The 14,090-nt window shown below is 39.9% G+C and overlaps 1 protein-coding gene and 1 long non-coding RNA gene across 30 annotated transcripts in view; both read right to left on the reverse strand.

Annotated features, from left to right (window-relative positions):
* FBRSL1 (fibrosin like 1) overlaps nucleotides 1–14,090 on the reverse strand; it is a 724,755-nt gene that overhangs the window by 672,165 nt on the left and 38,500 nt on the right. The gene's annotated exons all lie outside the window — the stretch shown is intronic.
* The window catches only part of LOC144584788 (uncharacterized), a 96,455-nt gene that overhangs the window by 52,683 nt on the left and 29,682 nt on the right, over nucleotides 1–14,090 (reverse strand). The window contains exon 2 of the long non-coding RNA XR_013539224.1: nucleotides 1–14,090. This exon is cut by the window's left edge and continues 52,683 nt beyond it; it is cut by the window's right edge and continues 20,141 nt beyond it. This is a non-coding gene — a long non-coding RNA (uncharacterized LOC144584788).

Consider the following 14,090-nt stretch of genomic DNA (forward strand, 5'->3'; position numbering starts at 1 on the left):
TTTGTACAATTCAGCAGGTCTCTTTAAAATTATAGCTTGTTACTGGCCAAAATCCTATTGGCTCATGAGCGCACGCGAAAGAGTGGGGGGCACTTGTGAAGGGGTGGGGAGGTACTCGCACACATGTGTGAAGGGGCTGTGTGGGGGGCAGGAGTGCATGTGGGTGGGTGGCCCAGTCCATGGCCCAGGCCGGCCCAGGCCATGGACTGGCATCGGGCCAGGAACCTAGGGTGGGGACCCGTGCTATAAAGCATAAACAAACAGGCAGTATACACAAAATACTGTAGAACAAAAACATTTATATCACCAAGGCTACTGAAACCTTCTATGTGCTTATTTTTTAAGGCAGCTACTCTCCTCCCCACTGCCCCCAATTATCCTTGCACTGCTGCAAAATTTCAGTGCTTTCACTGAATGTTCCATCAGGGAATGAGGTAAACATGGGACTTCCAAGATCTTTCTGGGAGTCTACACCCATGCTTACTGAGGATCATGGGATTTGGAATCCAGTGGCCAGAAGATTCACACATATCTCAACCCCTCTTTTAGAATGGAGGTCTTTCATCTGTGGCCCTCAAGATGGTATTAGGATACCTGAATCCTACCAATCTCCAGTCAGTACATGATGGGAGTTGTAGTTCAATGGGATCTATAAGACCACAGATTCCCGTTTTGATTTGTGGGTCTTCCTTGCCTTCTTGTAGATGGAGTGTCTCCTGAAAGGTGAGTCTGAAATATATTAAAAATAAACAAAGTTTTTCTAGGGCTCTTAAGGAAGCTACAGGGAGAAAACTAGCCCTATGCAAAAGTGAAGTGGAGAGAGTAGGGCAGGAACAACAACAACAATCATCATCATCTTCATAGAACTGCAGAGCTGGAAGTGACCCAATGGATGATCAAGTCGAGCCCCTGCCAAGGAGGCACAGCAGGGAATCAAACTCCCAACCTCTGGCTGCGCAACCAGAGACCTAAACCACTGAGCTATCCAGCAGTACTGATGGCTGGCCTTAAGTCCCCATCCACTCCTGAAAGGTTCTCACCTTGTTTTCCTTCCCATCATTATCTCCCACTGGCTCTCCTGGTCCACCTATTAGTAGAGCTGACAATAAATTTGCTACTTAGGGAAAAGAGGGGAAATCTTAGAACTCCAGAGCTGGAAGGGACCCTATGGGTCCACGGAACTGCCAACCTCTGGCATTGCAGCCAGATACCTTTCTCCCTCATCCATTCTCCTTGTAAGCAGGAGCACCTTTGGCCCTTCCTTTCTCATCCAACACTCAGCAGCTAGCCTGGCTGGGAAGTCAGAATCAACTCTCGTCTTTTTGTAGAAAAGGTGGTTTTTTGTTTGCTGTGCACCCTCCTCTCTCCTATGTCTGTGTGCACAAGGAAGACATCCGCTCTTTGAAGCTATTGCCACTATAGATTACAACCAGGAGACACTTGCATTATCACAATGCAGCAGAAAAAGGAGTGGGGGTAGGGAAAGCCTTCCAACGCTTAGCAAAAAAAAAAAAAAAAAAAAAAAATTCCACCACATTCCTCCTCACCCATCCCCGCCCCTGGCTGTCATCACTGCTTCTTACTGACTGTCATTTCTGTTCAAATCTCATGTGACAAGAAAGGCCGCTCTGTTGAGTTTCCCCTTGCATTGTGACGCACATCATGAGCAGCACAATATGGAGAATTATTTTATGCGGCACTGAAAGCAAGGGCCAGAAACCAAAGGAAAGAATCAATTAGCCAGGCAACATGAGATAGAAGTCACAGCATCCCACACATTGTGCATTAATTGACAGAAAGTAGTAAATCAATACCAGTAATATTTTGCCAATTTTCACAGCCTTCAAAAAAGGAGCATTTCTGCACCTCTTGGAACTTGTGAGACGAAAAATAATATTTAAAGAAACTAGGTCCATGCAAAAAAATTTAAAATTATGAAGAGGTTAAAACTTGCACCGTGGAAAACAAAATACACAGAAGCATCCTTTAGTCAATGGGAAGGAAAACAAAAGTTAGATGAAATAAAAACTAGCCTGTTAGCAAAATTTGTTTTTTAAAAAGGTCCATGCATTTTCAGTCTAAAAGAACATAAAGGCTGAAATCCCATTGTGCACTTACATAAATGGCATTATTTTTGAAAATGTATAGCTGTAAATTAAGAAACATCCATGGACATGATGTGTCACATACTGAGTTGTGCTGCTCTACACGCAACAGATAATGTATACTGAGTTCTTGTAACTTACACCATTTGCCTCTAAAAGTTACACTGTCTGCTTAACTGTGCCACAGGATTTCAACCAAAGTCAAGAAGGAGAACCCACCGGTAGGATTTGATGAAACACAGTGAAAGTCTTTCACATTCCCAGTTATAGTGGCTTTACGTAGGGCATGGGGTTTAAAGGCAGACATTTCCTGCCTTGCCCTCCCCCATGCTACAAAGCAGATGCTATAAAGCAAAGGGAAGAAACAGCTCTTCTAAGGATGTACGAAGGGCCTTTCACTGCAGCACAGATTCATTAATTTCTATAGATAATATCCTGTCTCTCTTTTGGAAAGCTCCAGGTGGTGTACAAGGTTTTCTAGTTGCCTGCGGGGTTCTGCAGTCAAGAAATCAGAAGATGACTAAGATGAGGAAAGACAGCAATGAAGGAATTAGAAAAGATCCTCAGGTATAAGGATGTGTCACTGGAGACCAAGACCAAGGTCATCTATGCGCTATTTCCAATCATCATGTATGAGTATGAAAGTTGGACAGCTAAGAAAACTGACAGGGGAAAAAAATTGATTAATTTGAAATGTGGTGCTGGAGGAGAGCTTTGCGGATACCCAGGACTGCCAAAAAGATAAACAAGAGCATCCCCGATCAAATCAAGCCTGAACTATCTCTGGAGGCAAAAAAATTTGAAACTGAGGCTACCCAACTTTGAGCACATAATAAGAAAGTAGGATTCTCTCGGAAAGACCACAATTCTGGGAAAAGTGGAAGGCAGCAGGAAAAGAGGAAGACCAAATATGAAGTGCACTGACTCCCTAAAGGAAGCCACCGGCCTGACTTTACAAATGAGCAGTGCATTTTGGAGATTGCCCATTAATAGGGTCAACAACTGAGTTGGAGGTGACTTGATGGCACATAATGACACAACTTGATTCTCAAAATCACCCTTTTTGATAGGGTCAGGATGAAAGAGTTTGTCTGGCCAATAGTCACCGACTGAGTTTCATGGCCAAGTGGAGAAATTCCATCCAGGCCTCCTGGATCCTGGCCCGGCACTTAACTTACTAGACCACATGGGCTCTACAATGGGCAGCTTCCAACAGATAAGACACAAGAACTCGCAACAGGATGAAGAGAAATCTCTGCTTTGAATCCCTTTAGGACCTGCCCTCTTCCTAAACTCCTGCAATGCACCAGCTAGGTATTTTTCCCCCTGAATTCCCCCCTTCAAAATGAAATGGCTTCATATTCTGGCATGCTTTTCTATGCATACTACTTTCTATTTCTTACTATAAATCAAAAAGGGAGAAAGTTGTCACTGAGCATCAAGCATCTGTCAAAGCCAAAATATTGCTTTGTTCTAACACTGTCTTCTCTGCCCTGTTAATGAATTAATGAGGGTGTGTGTGTGTTTTTATCATCCGGCTTGCAAGACAGCAGATCACAGTAGAGATAAAAAGCTTTTTTTAAAAAAAACTACTGTTGATCTGTCAGACTCTTGGCACTTGTATCTCAGTTTGTTTGTGGTAAGTGAACACCTGGAGAGAAGAGCCACTTAAAAGCAATTGTAGCCACACAGTGTATTCTCTGTGGTCCTTCCTACAGCCTTTTAAAAATGTTGAGTTATTTCATTAACGTGGAGGTAAAATGAAAGGACAATGTGGTGACTCACAACAGCCACTTGAAGGTTTTTTCCCCCTCTGGCAATCCAAGATAGCTTTTCTTTCTCTTTATTTCTGTAACTGAAAATCTGCTTATGCATGCAAAGTTAGAGGCTGTGTAAACACCCTTCAGACAGACTAAGCTAGGAGGAGGATGCTAAATGTTGTTGTTGTTGCTGCTGCTGTTATGTGCCATCAAGTTGCATCTGACTTACAGCAACACTATGAATGAGTGCTCTCCAAAATCTCTTGTTCTCATTCGCCTTGCTCAGCTCTTGCAAACTCAAGCCCATGGTCTCTTTTAGGGAATCAGTCCATCTCATATTTGATCCTCTTCTTTTCCTGGTTTGCAGAGCATTCTCTAACTTCAAACAGATCAATTTTTCCCTGTTAGCTTTCTTAAATGTTCACCTTCAACACCCACAAATGGTGATCGAGCACTAGTTAAGTCACTTTTGACTTACAGCTACCTTATTAATGACTTCTTTTTATTGACAGCTTTGCACAGTTAATGAGAACAAAAGGCTAGGATTTCCTTTATTGAGTCAATTCATCACATGTTTGATTTTCCTCTCTTCCCATTGGCCTTCCACTTTTTCTATTATCTTTCCCAGCTGCTCTTGTTTTCTCATAATATACCTAAAGTACAATAATATCACCATAGCCATTTTTTTACTTCTAAGGAAAGTTCAGATTTGATTTGATCCAGAAACTATGTATCTGTCTTGGAGGTCCGTGATATCTGTCAAACCCTTCAAATTATTTGTTATCCCACTTTCATCCATCCCCTCTCTCTCTCTCTCTCTCTCTCTCTCTCTCTCTCTCTCTCTCTCTGTGTGTGTGTGTGTGTGTGTGTGTGTGTGTGTGTGTGAGAGAGAGAGAGAGAGAGAGAGAGAGAGAGAGAGAGATCTAAGCAAAGCAAAGTGTGCTGCTTCAAGCACTCTCTGGGCGGTTTACAAGTTAATTATGCAGACTACACATTCCCCCCCCCCCCCAGCAAGCTGGGTACTCATTTTACAGACCGGGGAAGGATAGAAGGCTGAATCAACCTTGAGCTGACTACTTGGGATTGAACCCCAGGTCATGAGCACAGTTTTGGCTGCAGTACAGCAGTTTAACCACTGCGCCACGAGGCTCTGACTGCGGGGGAGAGACACAAGACACAAGATGCTCTTTTTTCCCCCTCTAGCATTACGTAATGATGGAAATTCTTGGAAGATTTATTAAATTGTCCAAGGCAGCTTTCAATACTTTTCTGTGCAAACCTGCCAAAATAAAGTTAAGACTTTACTTCCCTCTCTAAAACAGCACATTTTCAGACACTGCGAATGTCAATGAACAGAGGATTACTGGCGGTGGAGATGAAAGGCCAAGGAAGTACTAGAAAATATGTCTTGTGAAAAAATATTATTAAATTCATAGGAAGTGAAAGTGGGGAAGATGGCAGGATTAAATTGTATCTGTCTGAGGAGTGGTCTAAATCAGTGGTTCTTAACCTTGGGTTACTCCGGTATTTTTGAACTGCAACTCCCAGAAACCCCAGCCAGCAGAGCTGGTGATAAAAGCTTCTGGGAGTTGCAGTCCAAAAACACTTAAGTAACCCAAGGTTAAGAACCACTGGTCTAAATTATGACAAGTAAATCCGGTTTAAATGAAGGCCATCCTGCTTTTCTTTTCTGCTTCATAATTATAATCCAGTTATCACTTGGGTGTAGTAAACAGCTTTCTTTCCTTATACCCCATAGTTAAACTGAAGAATCTGCTATTACAAAAAATGCTAGAGACAGCTGCCCACTTAATAGTCATGTGTTGTCATCAGTTCTGACTTACATTGACTCCTTCCAGGTAGAGATTACTCAGAAGTGGTTTACCATGCCCTTCTTATGAGGGTATCCTGGGACTCTGAAGCTGGCCCTAGAAGGGTTGCCAGAAGCCAGGTTTGACTGGATGGCAAGTGACTGTTGTTATTAGAATGCACATGATGATAACGAGCCTTTTCAGCAAAAGCCATATTCCTGCACACACTTCAAGTAAATTAACAACAACAACAGGATGATTCCAGAAATTACAGAATTAAAAATACCAAATGTTCCTAGAAGGACAATGCCATGAGAACAGTGAGCCCGTGCTGGCATGGATCTGAAAAGCTCTTTTTCTGTTTTTACTCTAGGTGAACCAAGGAGTCCAATCAATCAATCAATCAATCAATCAAAGGCTGAGAAAAGGATCTGAGATGTTCATTTGTTTCCCCTCATTACCCCATTCTGTCACCTACTTCTCCTACACTAAAATGATTCCGCATCGCATCTTAAAGAGTTTTAGCTCATATGCAGGAAGAAGAGATGTTGTTGAAAAAGAGAACAAGATAAACGTGGGAGTGAAAGATTGCATTTCTTAATTGTGCCATAATCTCTTGCCTTCGAGCAATCGGATAACAGATCTCAGAGCTTTGTAACTAACACTAAAAGTGCCTGAGAGTAAAGCTGTAGAACAGGAAGTCCCAAGAAGTGCCCAGCATCGATAGGCAATTTTAGATTTTTGCTTATCTCTTTCCAACCTCCCAATGTGTGTGTAAAGGCATTTCTGAGACCACATATTGAAGGAATTTATAAAGTGTTTGTAAGGAACTGGTTTTTGCAGACTGCACCCAACACCTGATCTTGCCTCAGTAACCAGCTCACCAGGGACAACGTGTTCCTCAAAGAGTGTTCTACGCCGGGGCGATTTAGAAGTTCTAACAAAAACAATAACATCAGAACTGAACGAAGTGCAAACCTCTAGATGCTCATGTTTCTTACATCTCCCAGCAGCTCTAGTTGTCATGTTCAATGTTGAGGAATGCTCACAAAAACCTTGGGAGGCAGTTCAGGCTTAATGGATGGAAGGGGCTCAAGGTCACCCAGTAAGCTTCTTGGCCGAGTAGGAGATTTGAACCCAAGCCTCCCACATCTTAGCTCAAAATGTTAACCATGGCACCACACTGGCTGTCACAAAGCCACTTTTTTGCTTCAGATGACAAAGCACACAAGCCCTATTAACAAGGCATCCATTCAAATCAGCGTCTCTTCTTAAACTGTCAGCTACCTTCGCACTTTTAGTAAATATTTCCTTTAGAAGTGAGAATTAAACTGTTACACATGTGATCAGTGTTTTTTTCATCTACAGTATTAGAAAATTTAAAGGAGAGAATCACACACAGCCAATTAAGCCTTGCAACATTCAACCACAATCTGTTTAAAAAACAAATATTCTGTAGCACAGATAGTGTCAGGTTATGACCACTGGATTTCACCATAAGAGAAATTCACACTGATACCTCTATTTAGTTACCAAACCCACTGGGCAGCCTCGAAATAATCATTCTCCTTGCTTCTCAAGGAAAAGGCAAGCGTAAGAATAAAAATGAGGCAGACCCCATGTACGACCCTTCCCTTCCACAAAGAGACAATGAAATCGAACGTTATAAATACATATCATGCATAGACTGAATCTGAAGAGCAGCTGTACCAAACCCACCCCTTCATACTCTCTGCAGTGAATCGGAAGCTGTGCAGCTAAGCTACTTCATGCCAGTTTCCTTCTTGGGAATCCATCATGGGGGGTGGGGGGAAGTGGGGGAGAGAGAACATGTGCTAGACTTCAGATGCCATCAGTCCAATATGGACATTTATTTGTTCCAGGTCACCTGCCATCCCTTTCCAGGCAAAAGGTAGAAAGTTTACAGAATACATCACAGATTTATTATTAAGATTTATACTTTGCCCTTCCATTCACTTTAGTGGGACAAACAGCAGCCATCGAAACAACTAAGAGGGGAGCAAGAAGGGGAACCATGTTACGAGAGAGAGAGAGAGAGAGAGAGAGAGAGAGAGAGAGAGAGAGAGAGAGAGAGAGCCTTGGGAGTTTCAGGCTGATTATAATGGACACCTGCCTCTCTGCTGTTTTAAAACAGCAACGAAACATTACACTGGTGAATGAAAGAAACAGTAAGGTAACTAGGAGTGTATCTTAAATGCAGAAGGCCCAGGAACTCTTCACAGGTGGGGTGCAGCATTGTTCATTCTATGTGTATATCTACACTACAGAATTATAGCAGTTTGATACCAGCATGGTTCCATCCTGTGGAATTCTGGGATTTGTAGTTCAGGGAATTCTATGCAATTCAGGCAAACAGATTGTTTTTATTGCCATTTCTCCAGGGACTCAACTCAGCTCCCCCCCTCTCAAAAACCAAGAAATTAAAGTGCCATTCCTGCAACACTTCAGATATTAGACCTTCACCTCTCAAACAAATCACAGTCTCCACTATGCTATTTAACATTTATATATAGTACATCTGCAAAACTGGAAATGCATTTCTACTCACTATCAGTTTTTAGGGTGGGGAAACATTGAATTCCATACAGCTCCTAGGTGCAGTAAAGCTGACTACCACCTGCTCTAGAGAAAGCAATTCAAAGTCAGGCCCACAACTGAAAACATTCTATTCTATTACTTATTAATCAATAACATACTTTCCCCATCTTTCTCCTTAAAAAGGAACCACAGTGGCTTGCGGCATTAAAAATACACTGTTAAAAATCAAAAAGAGTAAATAGACAAACATTTTTAAAAGAATTAAACAAATATTTTACTAAAAATGGTAAATAAAACCAATACTGAAAACAGCCAAATCACTCATGGAAAGCATGCCTGAAGACTTCCATCAGTTCTTTTTATAGCGACGACCCACTAATATTGCTAAATTTGTGGAAATCCAAAGAACTGGAGACCTGGGATGACCACATCAAATTATAGACCAGCCCATGTGGAGACAAATCAGTCCTTCAGCCCAAACCGGTGAAGGGCATCAGCAGGTAAAAACAGCACTTTGTATGAAATGAAAGATCAAGATTTATCATCCCATATTCTTAGTAGTCCAGGTGCCAAGAAGACTGGTGTGATACGGCCATAACACGTGGTCTCAGTCTGCAGTTTAGCAGCTGTATTCTAAATTAATGGTCTGGTTTTCTCTCTGTGTGCCAAGGGAGAGCATTTGGGCCTCCCCAGAAAGCAACCCAGCCCATCTATCTGCTTTCTGCCAGTTGTTACTTAGAGAAGCTCATTAGTGAAGACATTAGAAGGTTCCTATTAAGAGGTAATTCATGACTAAGAATATGGCTTTAAAAATAATGTACTTCCAAACCCTGAGTGTACAGCAGTATCCATATCTTATATTTAGTAAATGTTCTCCCAGATCCCACCCCCAAAACAACTACTATTACTTACAGATTTGTTTGCTGTAATTTTCTAAGGAATTCATTTAGCTTGCTTTTTGCCACACTGGAAGTTAACTACAACTGAGTCGTTCTAACCAACACCAGAGACAAAGATCATTTAGAGCTGTTATGTTGCCATAATGCACATATTTAAATGCCTTAAAACTGAGCCAAGGCAACTCACATAGATCACACAACAATATTTAAAGCTAAAAACATTAAGTATACAAATACTAAAAAGGGTCAAACAAATACCCCACTAAAACAGAGTAAAACAAAAGCAATGCCACATTTCTGCTCTATATTGTGTTCTATTATTTATTTGGTATTCTTCTTTGACCTTAATAAAAGAAACTCATTTCTTTGCATTTGAAATGCAAAGCAAGCAATTTTGTAAAAAATGAAAAGGGCTTGAGTTAACATGTTCTTAACCTCTCTGTATGTTAGGCTTTGGTCCTCAATTTAAGACTGATCAAAGTCTATAAAGATTTATAGCAGGTTGGGTGCAGGGAAGGATTGGCAAATAGAATGCAAGGTAATTCTCATATGATTGCATTTGGCTTTAGAGAGCAAGCACTGTGAACTGTCCTCAGAAGCCAGTACAGCTGCTGGAACAAATGCCTGGCTCATTGTGAAATTGTTCAAGATAGCTCAGTCACTGTCATTCAAATGTCAACACTCCCATTTCCCACTCATTGATACAACCAACGAGACAGCCCAGCATCTGTCCAGTGCACTGCATTCAGCTCTGCTCTGATGGGTCCAACTCACAGACCCAGTACAGGTTCCACAGCCCCATCAATTCATCTAGTCTTACATGTGGGTATGCTAACTGCTTTTGCAGCAACACATTGTGTAATTTGCTGAAATCTGGCTCACTGATGTGGCACGTCAACACACCTCTGCTCAGAAGTCAGTTTAAGAAAGCAGTCACAAATCATATTCTGAATCCATGGTTTGATTTTGGTCTACAAACTATGGCTTGTTTAAACCATAGCTTGTTGTGATGTCCAAACCACCAACCATGGTTTCTCCTGGTTTGTATCTCCAGTTGCCATCCTTAAAATGGGACTTATAAAAAGGAACAAAGAGAGAAACCAACCAGAAATAGAGATGACAAGTCATAGTTTTTATGGTGATCTACTTGCAATCTGCCATTGAAATACCAAACAATGATAAATACAAACTCTACCATATTATGCCATGCCGCCATGCCTGCTAGCAGTTTTTTCTTGCAGACGCTATCTCCATCAATCTACTGGCATAACAATCTGAAAATCTCTCCTCCTGAACCAAAGCATCTCATTTCAAAGACTGAATCAAGAAACTTTTTCTAAATAGAGGACCTTACAAGGTTTGAAATTTCAGCTAGCAAACTTCCAGCTTAAAACAGCATAATCCCCACAAATCATATTTCCCATCTGGAAGAATCGAGAAAAGAAAAAACAAAAGCCTTGAATTTTGCTCCTTACACATGCTATAGATCTGTTTTCAATATGTAAATCAATAACTTGTTAAATTGACTTTTGTCTCAGTCAGTAAATCACCTACTTGTCTGGCAGATGGGATAAAAATGTGTGTGTACTATTATTAGAGCAGCAAGAAACTTCTCCTATTGCCAAGAATCCTATTTGCATTTACGTACATCCCATATTCTTAAAATCAGAAACGTTTCAGCCTGAACTCTTTACCATTCCTTATTATCAATTCTTCAAGGAATGGCAATATCCAGGTTTCTTTCCCCAAATAAAGTCACAACAATTACCGTCACAGTAAAAATCATACCAGAATTTGAGGAACAAATGAGATGTCACATATTTACAGAAGTGTATTTTTAAAGCATGTGTTCTATATTGATCAACCAATTCTGCCATTCTGTTTATTAATGGTCAGAACCACTTTCAAAATCTCCCTCAAGGCCATTTAATCATCTTACCCCCACTATCCTGTTCCTCTACTTGGCTGCAGATACCCTTCTAATTACATCTTTAGCTTCCTTGGGTATCGATAAATCTACTTTGAATTGACCAAAGTAATAACCGGATAGAAAATCAAATTCCATTTATGTTTCAAATAGTTTTCTTAAAGAAATCATGTGTGCATGGGGGGGGCAGTTATTGTCCTATATGGAAACATATGTTGTAATTATTATTCAATACTTTTAGCTTTCTAAAATCCCTATGTGAAAATGTCTCAAACATCCACGCTACATGAAAATGCTTTAAAATGCATGATTTATTTAACTAATATTTTGAAAAAAAGAATCTGGGCAACTGTTTTTATTCCAAACTTACATGACTGCATTTCAACACCAATGAAGGTTATGTGTTTCTACCACTGATACATCCTTAACAAGTTCTGGAAAACTTTATTTTCATCTGACACTTTGTTTTTACTTAGATAATGAACAAGTAAGTCCAAACATGGAATAGATTTTAAAGTTTGTGTTTTGTTTTGTTTTTAATTTGGCACTCTTATGGACTTCATGCCTAATTAAAAGTGACTTTCTATAAACATTATCTTATCGGCTTTATCTTTCGCTCACAGAATTTAAAAAGTACTGTACAAGGAATATGAAGTTTTCCTTTTTAAAAACCACCACAACAAAAAAAAACCCACAACACTTTATCCAACAGCTGCCTTAGGCAAATCTTACAACATTTTCTGGCTCGTAGTGAACTCTATAGTTGGACACATTTTCTGAAACATACATTTGATGCTTCTATTTTCCTCCTGTTTTGCTCAACCTTCTACCTTTCTTGTATTCAACAATTCCACTCTTGCTTCTTCATGATCTGCAGACTATTCAGAAGAAATGAATGCCAATAAAAATAAAACCAAAATCTGATCAACAAGTGAGATGTTGAGATAATCAGAGAATGCTATTTTAGGCTGCATCAACCAAAGTTTACAGTAGTTTCCAAATCCTGTGAATTACTTCCCCTCTATTTGGCATTGGTTAAGCCTCCTCTTCAGTCTTGTGTCCAATTCTTGACATTTTTACCTCTTGTTGGCCTCCTCTGAACAGGTTCTGAGGAGGGCAACAAGGATGATCAGGGGACTGGAAAACAATCCTTACAGGCCCCTTCTAACTCCATGATTCTATGAAATATGCACTGATACAGAATATTAAAATGGCTGTAGTCAATGTTCCCTCTAAGCTTTGCAGGCTCACAGTGCTAAATTGGGCATGCACAGCCAACCTGGTGTTTCCACCCATTTGCTTTTGGTTGCAGCCGGAACTCTGCACGTACGGGGAGGAGCCACCATGCAGCGCTCTGGAAAATTAGAGAAAATGTTGGCTGCAGTGTAGGACAGGCACTGGACAGTTATGTAACACTATGAACAGGACATTGTTCCAATCTCTGTCACAGAAGCAGCAAACAAAGCTGCAAACAAAAAAAATTAACTTCGGAACTGGATAGAGAAGGAAGGAGACAAAGAATTTAGCAAAAATAGACTTCAGTAACTTTTTATTGGATATTTGCCGATTTAATTCGCATCCTCTTCTCCTTGATCAATAAGTCCAAACATATTGTCTGATTTTTTAAAAAAATTACCTGAAACTCTGCTATTCATTTTCATTTTTTTAACTGAACCCAATTTAGTCACTTTTTCCTGTCCATTCTGACTCATAAAAAGGTAAACCTTCCCCTTGACATTCAGTCCATTGCTAACCCTTTTTTCAGGGATTTCTAGTAGAGAATACTTATAAGTGGTTTACCATTCCCTTCTTTCTGGGGGCATCCTGGGACTATGCAGCTTGCCCAAGGCTACACAGGCTGACTCTACTTGCAGAAGGCACACAAACTGCCAAACCAACTCCACAGCCAGATAACTAAACCACTGAGCTATCCAGGTAGCTAATGACCAAGTTTTATCACATTTTGTTTAATCATGGTCTACAGTTTTGTTTATCGTTAATCTCTTTCTTACACATTCATATCTGCACTCTGCTTCTTTGTACTTCCGGAGATCATGGGCATAGGAAAACAACAATTTAAAAGATTTTGTTTCTATTCTCCCTGTTAACATGTTTAAAATAAGAAGATTACATCAGACGACTGAACTTGCACTTAATTATGACCACCTGAGCGAGTTTGAAATAGTTACATTTATTTTTATTGTTAGAAAAATTTTAAAGGGTCAATCAAACCGTTCTCCACCAGGTGTTTTTATTCAGGTTGCAACCAAGCATGACTGTGTTTCGGATTTATCTATTTTTAATCAGTGTTTAATTTGATGTAATTTGGTGATGCTATTAAATCTTTGTAACACTGATTTTTTTCAGTTGTATTATACATTTTCATACATCCTATAAGCCCTCAAAGACTTATGAAAAACAGGCCAAAGTCTGATTGTCATTTTATGATGAAGTAACCTAAAGAGGGTAACCTTTCGCAGCAAATTGCCTCAAGTTAAGAAGTAAGTGTACATGTTATGTCTAAGCTATGAATAAGAAAATTCTCCACTAAAAGTAACACTTTTGTATCATACCCACAGGCAGCACTATTGGTAATAAACAGCAAAATCACTCCATTAAAACAATTTTAGTTAAATTAATTTTCTACACATCAAAACAGACAAACTTTTATCCCCTGTCCTACACCTATCCAAGTTCATTAAATTGATACTGGTAAGTCAAATCTGGTGCAGTTTAAGGTCAACATTCAAACTGCTTAATGGTCAAATCCCTGAATTTCCTAACAATGATCCTCTAATTAAAGGCAGAGATCTTAATTTCACCAATGCTAGTTAAACCCAAGCAATTAATTGTGATGTTGCAATTTAACTTCCATCAAGTTAGCTCTTTACTTCATTAATTAGTTCTTTTAGAGCCCATTACCATCTGGTACGTCAAATCATGTAACTCCAACCCATTTTTTATTTTTTGTTATTATTTTTATTTTTAATTCATCACACATTACTCCTGCACGCTGATCAACAGTCTAG

The sequence above is a fragment of the Pogona vitticeps genome, chromosome 14, assembly GCF_051106095.1.
Source record: "Pogona vitticeps strain Pit_001003342236 chromosome 14, PviZW2.1, whole genome shotgun sequence".
Lineage (NCBI taxonomy): Eukaryota > Metazoa > Chordata > Lepidosauria > Squamata > Agamidae > Pogona > Pogona vitticeps.